The following is a 10,718-nucleotide window of genomic DNA, read 5'->3' as shown; positions in this document are numbered from 1 at the left end:
CTTCAAGGGTTCCAACACTAACAAAGGTTCCTTTAAACATATGTTTTGATTTGCTTGATGTATGTGATTGAATATCTGTAGGTTTTCCATATGACTTAGGGGAGAGTGGAAAATTATTCAAAGAATACTTTCCCATTCCTTCATCATTTAACTTGAGCTTTTCTTCAAAAGTTTCCCATAACTTTGCTTGAACTTCTTTAGTAGGATATACTAATTATCTATTATGTGGAACTCTTGTATCTTGTGTTGGCTTCAAATTATTGCAATATTGACTAGAATCTGCAATTATAGTGATCTCTTGCCCTTCATGAGGAAATTTTACACATTGATGATATGTAAAAGGAACTGCTTGTATCTTGTGAATCCAGGGTCTTCCCAGAAGAATGTTTTAGGAGAGATTCAAGTCTAAAACTTGACACAATGTATCCTTTTCCATGGCTCCTATCTTTATTGGTAGCACGACAGTTCCTTTAGAAGAATGTTCTGCTTCATTGTAAGCCTTGATCATTATTTTCTTTTTTGGGTCCACTGCATTCTCTGAATATCCCAAAGCTTTTATCAAACTTAATGCACAAATATTTAAGCCAGCTCCTCCATCTATGAGTACACGTTTGACATGAGTTTTATTAATGGAGACTTCAACATATAAAGGAGCATTGTGAGGATGTTGTAAGGATGCGTCATCATTTTCAGAAAATGATAAGCAATGAGGGGCTATAAGATGTCCTACCATGTTTTGGAACTGATCTATATCCAAATCTTTTCAAACCGTTGTTTCCACTAAAGCTTTCTCCAAAATTTCCTTATGCATAGGTGAAATCTTGAGAAGTTCCAGAATTGATATTTGAGCTGGTATTCATTGTAATTGCTCTACTAAATTGTATTGTTGTGATGTGGATGTTGAGTCTTTTGCTATACCTAGAAAGGTAACCTTTGCTTTGCTTCTTGTGATAACGTTGATTGGTTCTGAAGATTGATTTTCATTAACAATGATCACATTTACTACATCATCATATGTATAAGTGTAATTTACTTTGGTTCTTCCTTTGTCATTTTCCAATTGGGTTGATTCACCTTTATCATAGTTTGGAAGTGGAGTTTTAAAAGCCAAGTGTGATTCATTCGTCTTATGGCTATACACCGTGATGGTTCCATTATTAATTAGATCTTGGATAATGTGTTTCAATCTTTGGCAATAATTTGTTAGGTGTCCTCTATTCCGATGATAATTGTAAAAATGATTGTCATTCCACCAATTTGGCTTGACTGGTGGTTCATAAATTCTTGCTTCGGGTAAAACAATCAATTTGTTAGCAAGCAAAGTTTTTAGAGCTAATTCTAAAGATTCTCCAATATTTGTGAATTTTCTCCGAGGATTAGAGAAAAAGGACTTGGCTTTATTGTTTTCTAGATTGTTGTTGCTTGGGATTTGACTTGATAGATTGAAAATTGGTTGTTGTTGTTGCACAGTATTGTTATCATCATTTCCTCCATTGCTAACATTCCTATTCTTTGACCAGAACTTGGGTTTGTCATTGTTGTTGTTGTTGTTGTTGTTGTCGTTGTATGAATTATTGTAAAGTTTTAGTTCTCCTTTCTTTACCATTGCATTCTCTCTTTTCAAATCATTTTCGATCATTTTGGCAAAAGAGGGAGGACATTACATCCTTAATCGATAACTCATTTCACTGATAAGATTATCAATGAATATGTCCATTTTTTCTTGATCAAGTACATCCCGGGGATACCTATTAAACATGTGTTTCCATCATTGTAAAAAGATCATAAAGGATTCACCATTATTTTATTTAACATTGCAAAGATCTAGCATTGTTATTTCATTCCTTATATTGTAATAATATTGTGAAATAAATCTATTTACAAGTTCTTCAAAGGATTTGATTCCGGATGGCAATCTTGAAAACCACTCCATTGATTGTCCATTTAATCTCCTAGGAAAAATATGCATAAGGTAAGTTTCCTCATGAGCAAATTTCATGCTCATAGTACAAAACTCCCTAATGTGATCTTGAGGATCAAATTTTCCATCATATTTGTCATATTTAGGGATCTCGCAATGTTGAGGAAATGGTATCATATTTAGCTTTTTATCAAAGGGATATGGGCATATGTCTTCTAATGAATACTTCTTGGAACTTGTCCCATTTTGCATGTCTTGTATCTGCTATTGTAGGGTTTGTATTTGTTGAGTAAGGTTTGATAATAGATTATCAACATTGTTTCTTTTATCATTACGTTCTTTTCTTTTGTCATCCCTTTCTTTCCTTGTTTCTTCATTGCTTTATTTATTCGCATCTTTTCTATTTTGCTCATCTGTGTTTTGGGTGTTACTTGTTTCCGCATCTTGTTTTAAGCTTTCTATGTTAAAGTCTTGTGGTAGTTTAGCTCCAGATTTCGCCAACATCAAGAGATATTTCTCTTTTTGTTTTGCCAACAATTTTTCCATTAGCCTATCAAATTTGAAATCTTGTTCAACGTCTCTAATGGTGCTATTGACTGCTTCTTCGTCAACAGTGGTAAATCCAAAAGTGTGGAATACAGGAGTATCTTCTTCCTCCATTTGTTGTTGTTTTCTAAGTTGTTCGTGTTGGGTTTTAGTCCAAACTGGCATGTGTTTATTTCAAAGTTGTCAAAAGTTCCCAAGGACAAGGTCAATAGGTGATTATTGGTTTAGGAAGGTATGCTTTATTGATCTTACCACTATTGTTTGTTCATTGGGATAAAGTGTCTCTTTGTTGAAAAGCACGTCTTTGTAGAGTTTCACCGTCAAATTCTGTACCGCAGCCACGTAAGTAGTGACGAAAACAGTGTAGGAATGTCCTATGTTTTAGTAAGATCTTGCGATTGATATATAAGAATCTTATTCTCTTCTGAGTAGCTTTGTAACTGAGTTTTCTTTTCTTAAGGTGATACTTAAAAGTCATATAAGCATTTGACAGTTTACAAGTTTGATTCCAATGTTGGTACAATTTTCGTTTTGATGTAACCTAAGTTCAAAATAGGAAAGATATATCCAAGATTAGGAACCTAGTATAGATTGATCAAGCTTTGTGATAGAGGATTTGATTATCCTAATGAGAGACTTGACAAGGATGTTGATTTTTGCACTTAAGATGTTTGAATCAATAGCTTGTTGAATGTTGACGTTTATAGAATCTTTTGGGAATAACTTGTAGGATTAGCAACCTAGTTGTTTGAGCTATTTTGAAAATACATGATGGTTTAGAGACAAACCTACTTCAAGAATTATTTTGATATTTTGATGTTTTGATACTTTGATTTTGAGTTGGTGTTTCAAGCATTGGAATGCTTTTTGTTTTATCCTTTTGATCACACTTTTTCAGAAATTTGTTGATTTTTGATCTCTTGTAGATGATAATTTTCTTCAATTTTTGACCATTTGGAACATGTTACAGACACAGAAGACACAATTTTTAATAAATGAAAAGCACAAGCAAGTACAAATCCCTATGGTAGGCTGAGACAATAGTTGTTGAATCTCACATGGAGTTTCCCCCGAGGCTACGCTATTCAAAGCGGATATTTAGATGCTTGACCCCACTGGCTCCACCCTTGACACTCACTTCTTTGGGGCAGCCAAGCACCAGTTTCCATGAAATCTCCTCATGGCAAACTTTATATCTCTACTAGGAACCGTATGTGTGTGAGCCACTTCAGAGGTCCGACCTCCTGCGCCAACAACTAGAAGGTTTTTGGCAACTAGTACAAATAGTTTTTAGTAAAGGCTTCCAGTCATGTGGCCATACATGCGACAGTTTCAGCTCTGTAAATACAGAAGGTTCCCAGCCTATAGAGGTTACGCTCCATAGGGTTTATGGGGAAACATAGTGTCGGTATGAACTTATCAGCACATGTTGTTTGAACTTTTGTTACAAACACGATTTATTTATAGTGGATTGGAAGGACTCGGTATTAGCCTGTTTCCACTTTAGGTCATTCCCCTCTCACTGGCCCCCTCAAGGAAGCTCAGGAAGGCAGGCCCTCTAAAGGATTACTTGCTTGAAAGTAAATAAAGCGTAAAAGAGTGGGTTTGGCTTTTTGGTCACCCAATTAAGGAGAGAGCATATACCTACCACTTTCGAGACACGGAATACAAGTGTTCTTTTTAACTTTCCATAGCAATGTGATCTATCCTCTACTTGGAAATGTTGTTCCAACAAGCATAGTGTTTATTTTAGCCCTTCATAGCAAATGATTTTATAATCTAGGAATTGGAAAGCCTGGTCAACAAAATGAAAATCGTTGCAAGAATGGACAAGTTGATTGTTCTTTTTAACTTGCAAAATATAAGATTGATTGTGCTTTTTACCTTTACAAGAAAATAAAAGATTGTTGTCCTTTTTTAGAACCCAAAATTTGAGGTGTGAATCCTAACTTTGCAAGAAAGTAAATGTTTGATTTGTTGTTATTTTTACCTTGCAAATGTGATTATTTTTAGAGCCCAAAAACAAGTGAGGTACTTTTTAAAACACCAATTTTGAACCCAAAAGGAAATATGAGTTCTTTTTAACCAATTTTGAAAAAAGCTAGAAAAAAAATTACTAAATCCTAACTTAATTCCTCCAAATCTGCAAGAAATTGTTAGAAACCTACAATAAAAAGAATTAAGTGAAAATCCAAAACCTTAGGTGGGCTTCCACAAGCCTAATTTCAAATCACAGTTACAAATTTTTCATTGCACTAAATTATTTGTCAAATGCGCTAGTCCCTGTTACAAAAGTGCTAACCTACGTCAGGCGCTAACCTAAGATGCGAAAGCACTGATTTTCAAATAAAAGCGCTAACCTACATGACATATGCGCTAACCTATGATGCAAAAACATTGATTTTCGGACAAAAGCGCTAACCTACATGACATATGCACTAACTTAAGATGCGAAAGCGCTGATTTATAGACAAAAGCGCTAACCTACATGACATATGCGCTAACCTATAATGCAAATGTGCTAACCTATCGAACAAAAGCACTGTTAAAATTCACACATGCATGAATCTGTATTACAAATACATTAATTTTATTTTTTATGAGATTTTTAAAGGTATATGTGAGGTCCAGCCCCACGGTGCACGCCAAAATATGTGAGCTTGAATTTCATCCTTAGAATATTACCTGTAATAAGTTAGTTTCACAAAATACAATGGAAATGCATACAGGAAATCCAAAATCCACCAATGAAACTACATGAAATATATACTAAAATAAAATATTATTTTACCTTCATGGCTTATGTCTCATTATGTCCTAACTCCACTGTTCCTAGTTGTAGATGGTGTGCTCTCAAATAATGCACTGTTGGCTTCCAAGATGGCATATGAAGTATGGACTGATAACTTGTAGTTAACTGATAGTATGATATGCAAAGCTACATGATTATGCTAAAATGCTATATGATAATTGCTATTGTTATTTGCTTCAAAAACTCACGGATGCATATGATTAGCTTGCAAAATGCACTTGAAGTCTCTTGAAGTCTAACTCTCTCTCAACTGAAGCTCTTGATTTTATAGACTTTGAGAGTATAAGATGATGTGGCTCAGATCAACGGTCATGATCAGATCTATAGTTTTGGATGGATGTGAGTAGAGGTGAAGGTTGAGAGAAAGGGGGAAGGAGAAGACAAGTGTCACTCATCTCACCTTGACTGGGTTGCTGACTGAGAGAATCTAGGTATGGTTAGAGAAGATTTAAGCATGATAAGACAGGTGGACTCAAGTCTTTCCTAAGATGTAGGGGTGTTGGAGATAATATAGGAAATAGTTATGAAATATGTGTACGTACACAATTTTCATTGAATTTGGAAGTTGAAGATAAATCATAAATTAATATTTAAGAAATATTAATTTCCTTAGCCACATGATGGGTGAGTTGGAAAAGGGAAGATGAAGTGGAGATGGAGGGTGAGTTGGAAAAGGGGTTAAATAATTTAATAATTATTTAATATTTGAGACTATAGGATAGGAGAATAACCATTAAATATTGGATATTTAATTGTTTGGAGGAGATAATTAAATATTAGATATTGAATTAACTTGGTTAGAAGGAATAATTAAATATTAGATATTTAATTAATTAGAGGAATAAGATAGATGAATTAATTAATAAAATATTAATTAATAGAAAGACATGAAATGAATTAAACAGATTAATCTTTTCGAATTAACTATTTAATAGATGAATAATTATTAAATAAATATAAAATATTTATTTAATTGCTCATGGCCAATTTTAGGTGTATACAGTTACAGTTAAAGCATTTCCCATTAAATTTGTAGGCATTAGGTTGTCTTACCTGTTTACTGTGATCATGATTATTTGCAGTACCAGAGATTTCACCAACTTCAAAGCCAAGTCCATTAGTGTCTCCATTAGGTTTCTAATTTTTCAGCATGTTATCAAGTTCCTCTAAACTTTTCTTGAATTTCTCCTTGTGTTGATTTGCAGTAGCCAACTCATTTTCCAAGAAATCCTTGTATCTCATGAGCTCAATTTTATCATGTTCCAAGTGAATCGGAATTGTCTTCAACATATCATTTGCATGACTAAGTCTTAGATTTTCAATTCCAGTATCATTGAGTCTTCTAGTCAAGTCATCTTCATTTTTCTTTCTATCTTCAATGTCTTTGCAAAATCTCATAGTCATATCTTGCATTTCATTCCTCAAGGTCATGTTTTCTTGCCTCATCTTGCTTACAAGACCATTAAGAGTTTCCTTTTCTGCATCATAGTCTGAAAGAGATGTTTCCAATTTCTTTCTCGAACTTTCCATCTGTATTGGTGTCAGAATCTTCCTCAAGTTGTTAGGATTTTGAAAATAGAGGACCAAGCTCTAATACCAATTGTTAGGATTCCCAAAGATACTAAGTGGGGGGGTGAATCCATATCTAATCAGTTAACAGATTTTCTGATCTTATTAAATAAATTGCATTCCAAAACAATGTACCAGTAAATAAGAATTAATACACTAAATGTGAACAATAAACACAACATAGAAAGAACACCATAACACAATATGTTTAACGAGGAAACCCGGTGCGGGAAAAACCTCGGTGGGATTTGTGACCCACAATATTCACTCACTGGCCAATGAATGGATATTACTTACAATAGGGGTCTGCACATGCAAGAAGGCCAACTGCCTAAAGCTCACTGCTTAATTACAAAAAGGGAAGTCTCATTGACTTACAAAATGGATTATGGAAATCCAATGTGATGTACTTCTACAAAAAGTATCTGCTATGTCAGGTTCAATACCGGTTTAAGCTCATACAACAACCATAAACCTTATTCCAAAATCTGCCTTAATATTCGCTCATCGTATCCATCTATCATCTATGTATCTCTCCTTCTCTCAAAATGATCTACAAGATCTCATACTTATATATGAGTCTTATTACAATATGCCATGTCGTCTTACAAAAAGATATTACAATTAAATACAATATACAATAATCAAAATCTTATTGGCTAGGGTGTCGGTAATCATCTTTGTCGCTGCCCGTGAACTATTTGCCGATGTAGAGTCTGTCAGTGTTGGTGCCTTCCGATGCTATAAGATTGCAAGGTTTCCATCAATGACAATACCTTCAATCATCTACAATTCTCATTGGAGTGTGCAATTCCAACATAACAATCTCTAGCATGTGATGCTCTGTTTGTGGTTCTGTGATCATTTTGTCCATCTATTTAGCTCTTTTGGGTTTAGGTGTTTCTCCTAATAACTGTGTTATTGTGTCCACACAAATTTATGTGATTGGGTAGTATTGCTTCTTCTTCTTTTCAATCACCTTTTTGAGCCATGGAGTAGATAAGGTATTTGTTGAAATTTTAATTGTCAAAACATTAGTGGAAGCATCAGATGGCACTACAAAAACATTAGATACAGGTGTATGTTGTTCCAAATCATCGGTTAGAGAGACTAGAGGATTTTGCTCTCCTAACTAGTCAATAAATTGAGCATCCTCCTTGCTAGAGCTTACAAGCTGCTACATAGATGTTCTCCTTTTCTCAGATGATGTCACAGTACTTGCTTCACAAACTAATTTTAACTTTTGGCTTTCCTCAAGAGGGTCACTATCTCCACTGGACTGTGAATCTATTCTAGATATATTGGCTTCCAATTTCACCTTCCCTTTTACCCCTTCAGAGGTCTGAGTACTAGCATCAGATTCCTTAGGCGTCTCTTTATGTGATGAAGGGCCCAAATGACTTTTGACCTTATGGTCCAATGAAGCGTGTGATCTACTTAGTACCTGAGAAGTTCTGGCATTAACATCTGTATCTTCTTCATTCTCTTACCATTGAAAAGGAGGTAAATCAATACCTTGATATGAATCATCTATCATGTCTGAAACATCATCTACAACATTTTCAGGTACCGAGAAATAACATTGAAGGCAACCATTTGACTTAAAGTCAATCTCATTAAATTTCTTCTAAAAACTTCCTTTTCATCAGCACAATCCTCCCAAAAGTCTTCTAGCCTAGGCACATGAACATATTGGGCAGACGCATAAAAATTTTATTGAACATAACCTTTACTATCAAAATTATCTCTCATGGGTAAAGAGTGAAGACCAAACTCAGCTAATAACTTATCAGAAAACTTGGCGGATTCATTAGTTTTATAGGAAAAATGAGATAAACTCAGGGGAAATGAGTATCATTTCTTTCTCATTTGAACATATTTAATTTTCACAAATTTCATCTGATGACAAAGCTCCAAGAAGATAAGATAGTTAGAGGCATACCTGGGTAATTTCAAGGGTGACTTTTCATAGCCTCCAATTCTCAAATATGAAAAGCTTTTAAACTGAATATAGAAGTTGTTGTAGTTCTTAATTAGGGCCATATATTCCTCTAAAAATCTCTTCTTAGGATCGCCTTCAATATATCTCATGAGTGTCATGAAGAAAGCATCATAGATGCGAGAAAAATTTCGAGCATGCCTTCTTTCTACAACTGAGGGAAACAGTTATACATAGGAGCACCATCTACAAGATTACCCCCCTGTCTCAAACCTGACCAAGACATCTTCCCAATAACCAACACATAAAAAAGTATAGAGCATAAGTAACTTTTCATGTCATTGAATTTTATTATTTGTTCATGGAGTGAGTGTCGCTTATCAATTTTGACCAATCTAGTTGATTTTTGTCATCATAGACAATGAGAATGAACTAACACATCCACTCTTTGAAGTATCCTATTCCAGGTTTACCAACAACATGGCACAACAAAACAATAGTGTCTGCAATATCATCTCTAAACAACTTTGTCTTTATTTGGGAGGGTAATTTAGATTTGCCAGGTCGAGGGGTTTTCAACCATCCCTAAGCAATAGTAGAAAGACACCAATCTATTCAATTTTAAAAGAATTCCCATGCCGACTACAAAGAAAGATTCACCTAGTCCTCCCTCTCAGGAATATGCAATGCAAGAGCAACATTATCTGTGTCAATTTTAGCTATGGTAGCTTGATTTTTGTTCCAAATCTCACGGGAGTCAAGGTGATAATGTTGTACACAATTGAAAACCAATTCCAGACATGCAACAACTAAAGGGTAACCCCTAGCATGAGACAAGGCAGATTCAATGACCTTTTGTGTGATAGGGGACTTTTCTGGATTTTGTAACCTCCTATGGATGTCATGCATTAAAAATGACCCTATTTCAGTATCTTTAATATTATGCATCTTACTCTCTATTAGCTGAGAAATTTTGGATGCCATAGAAAAAGTTGGGTTTCTAGTAAAAGATAGAAAATCAAATTGGGATATAATGAAGAAGGATTACAGAGAACGCAGATGTTCATGAATGCTAAATTGACAAACCCCCCTCTAAATTTTCTACGGAAATAAGGAGAACTGAAAATTCTATAAATTTGAAACAAGAAAACCTTCCATCTCAAACCTGGTTTTCGCGCTTTTGCTTGAGCACTCCTTCAAATTTGCCAGAGATTTCAAATGCAAATAAACAAAACAAAGGTGACATACATATGTGTGTATGGAGAAATTAATGCATTCATTTCACCGATTATCGTACTATCTTGATATTTGAAATGAAGCATTTAATTAAGCTTTATTTATCACATATTACAAATTGGTATTGTGCTAATGTAACCACACAAGTTGTTGACTATGGGATTGCCTTTATCAGAGAATTGAGCTATTGGACACTTCAAGAATCATGGAACAACAGATCGTGTGTGCAAAAAATTCAAAGAGTGTGATTGGCTGATATCGGACTTGTGAGGACCCCTTTTACATAACACTATCAAAGGGCGGTGATCGAGTGGAACGAGACTCATTTACTATGAAAAATAGTGGGATACATTTCCATCTAAGGACAATAAATTGATGAAGCAAGGGTGAGGCCCTTTAGACAAAGATGAGACTTGATGCTTAAAATAAGGATGATCAATTGATCGAGCATTTTTAAAACTAAGGTGTATGAGACACAACCCAATATAAAAGAGACTTCGAGATCAAAGGGTATATTCTGACTTAGTGAAAATGGTGGGTAACATCAACAAATTGCAACCACCAACTTCACCATCTGAGAAACAAAGGACATAAAAACATGATAGTGCAACATCCACAAAACATAAACATTATATCCAAAATTGCAAGCCATAATCTTCAAAAACTAGAGAAATGCAAAGCATTCTTTCATAAGG

Source organism: Cryptomeria japonica, chromosome 2 (genome assembly GCF_030272615.1).
Source record: "Cryptomeria japonica chromosome 2, Sugi_1.0, whole genome shotgun sequence".
NCBI lineage: Eukaryota > Viridiplantae > Streptophyta > Pinopsida > Cupressales > Cupressaceae > Cryptomeria > Cryptomeria japonica.
Note: the sequence above shows the minus strand (reverse complement) of the source record.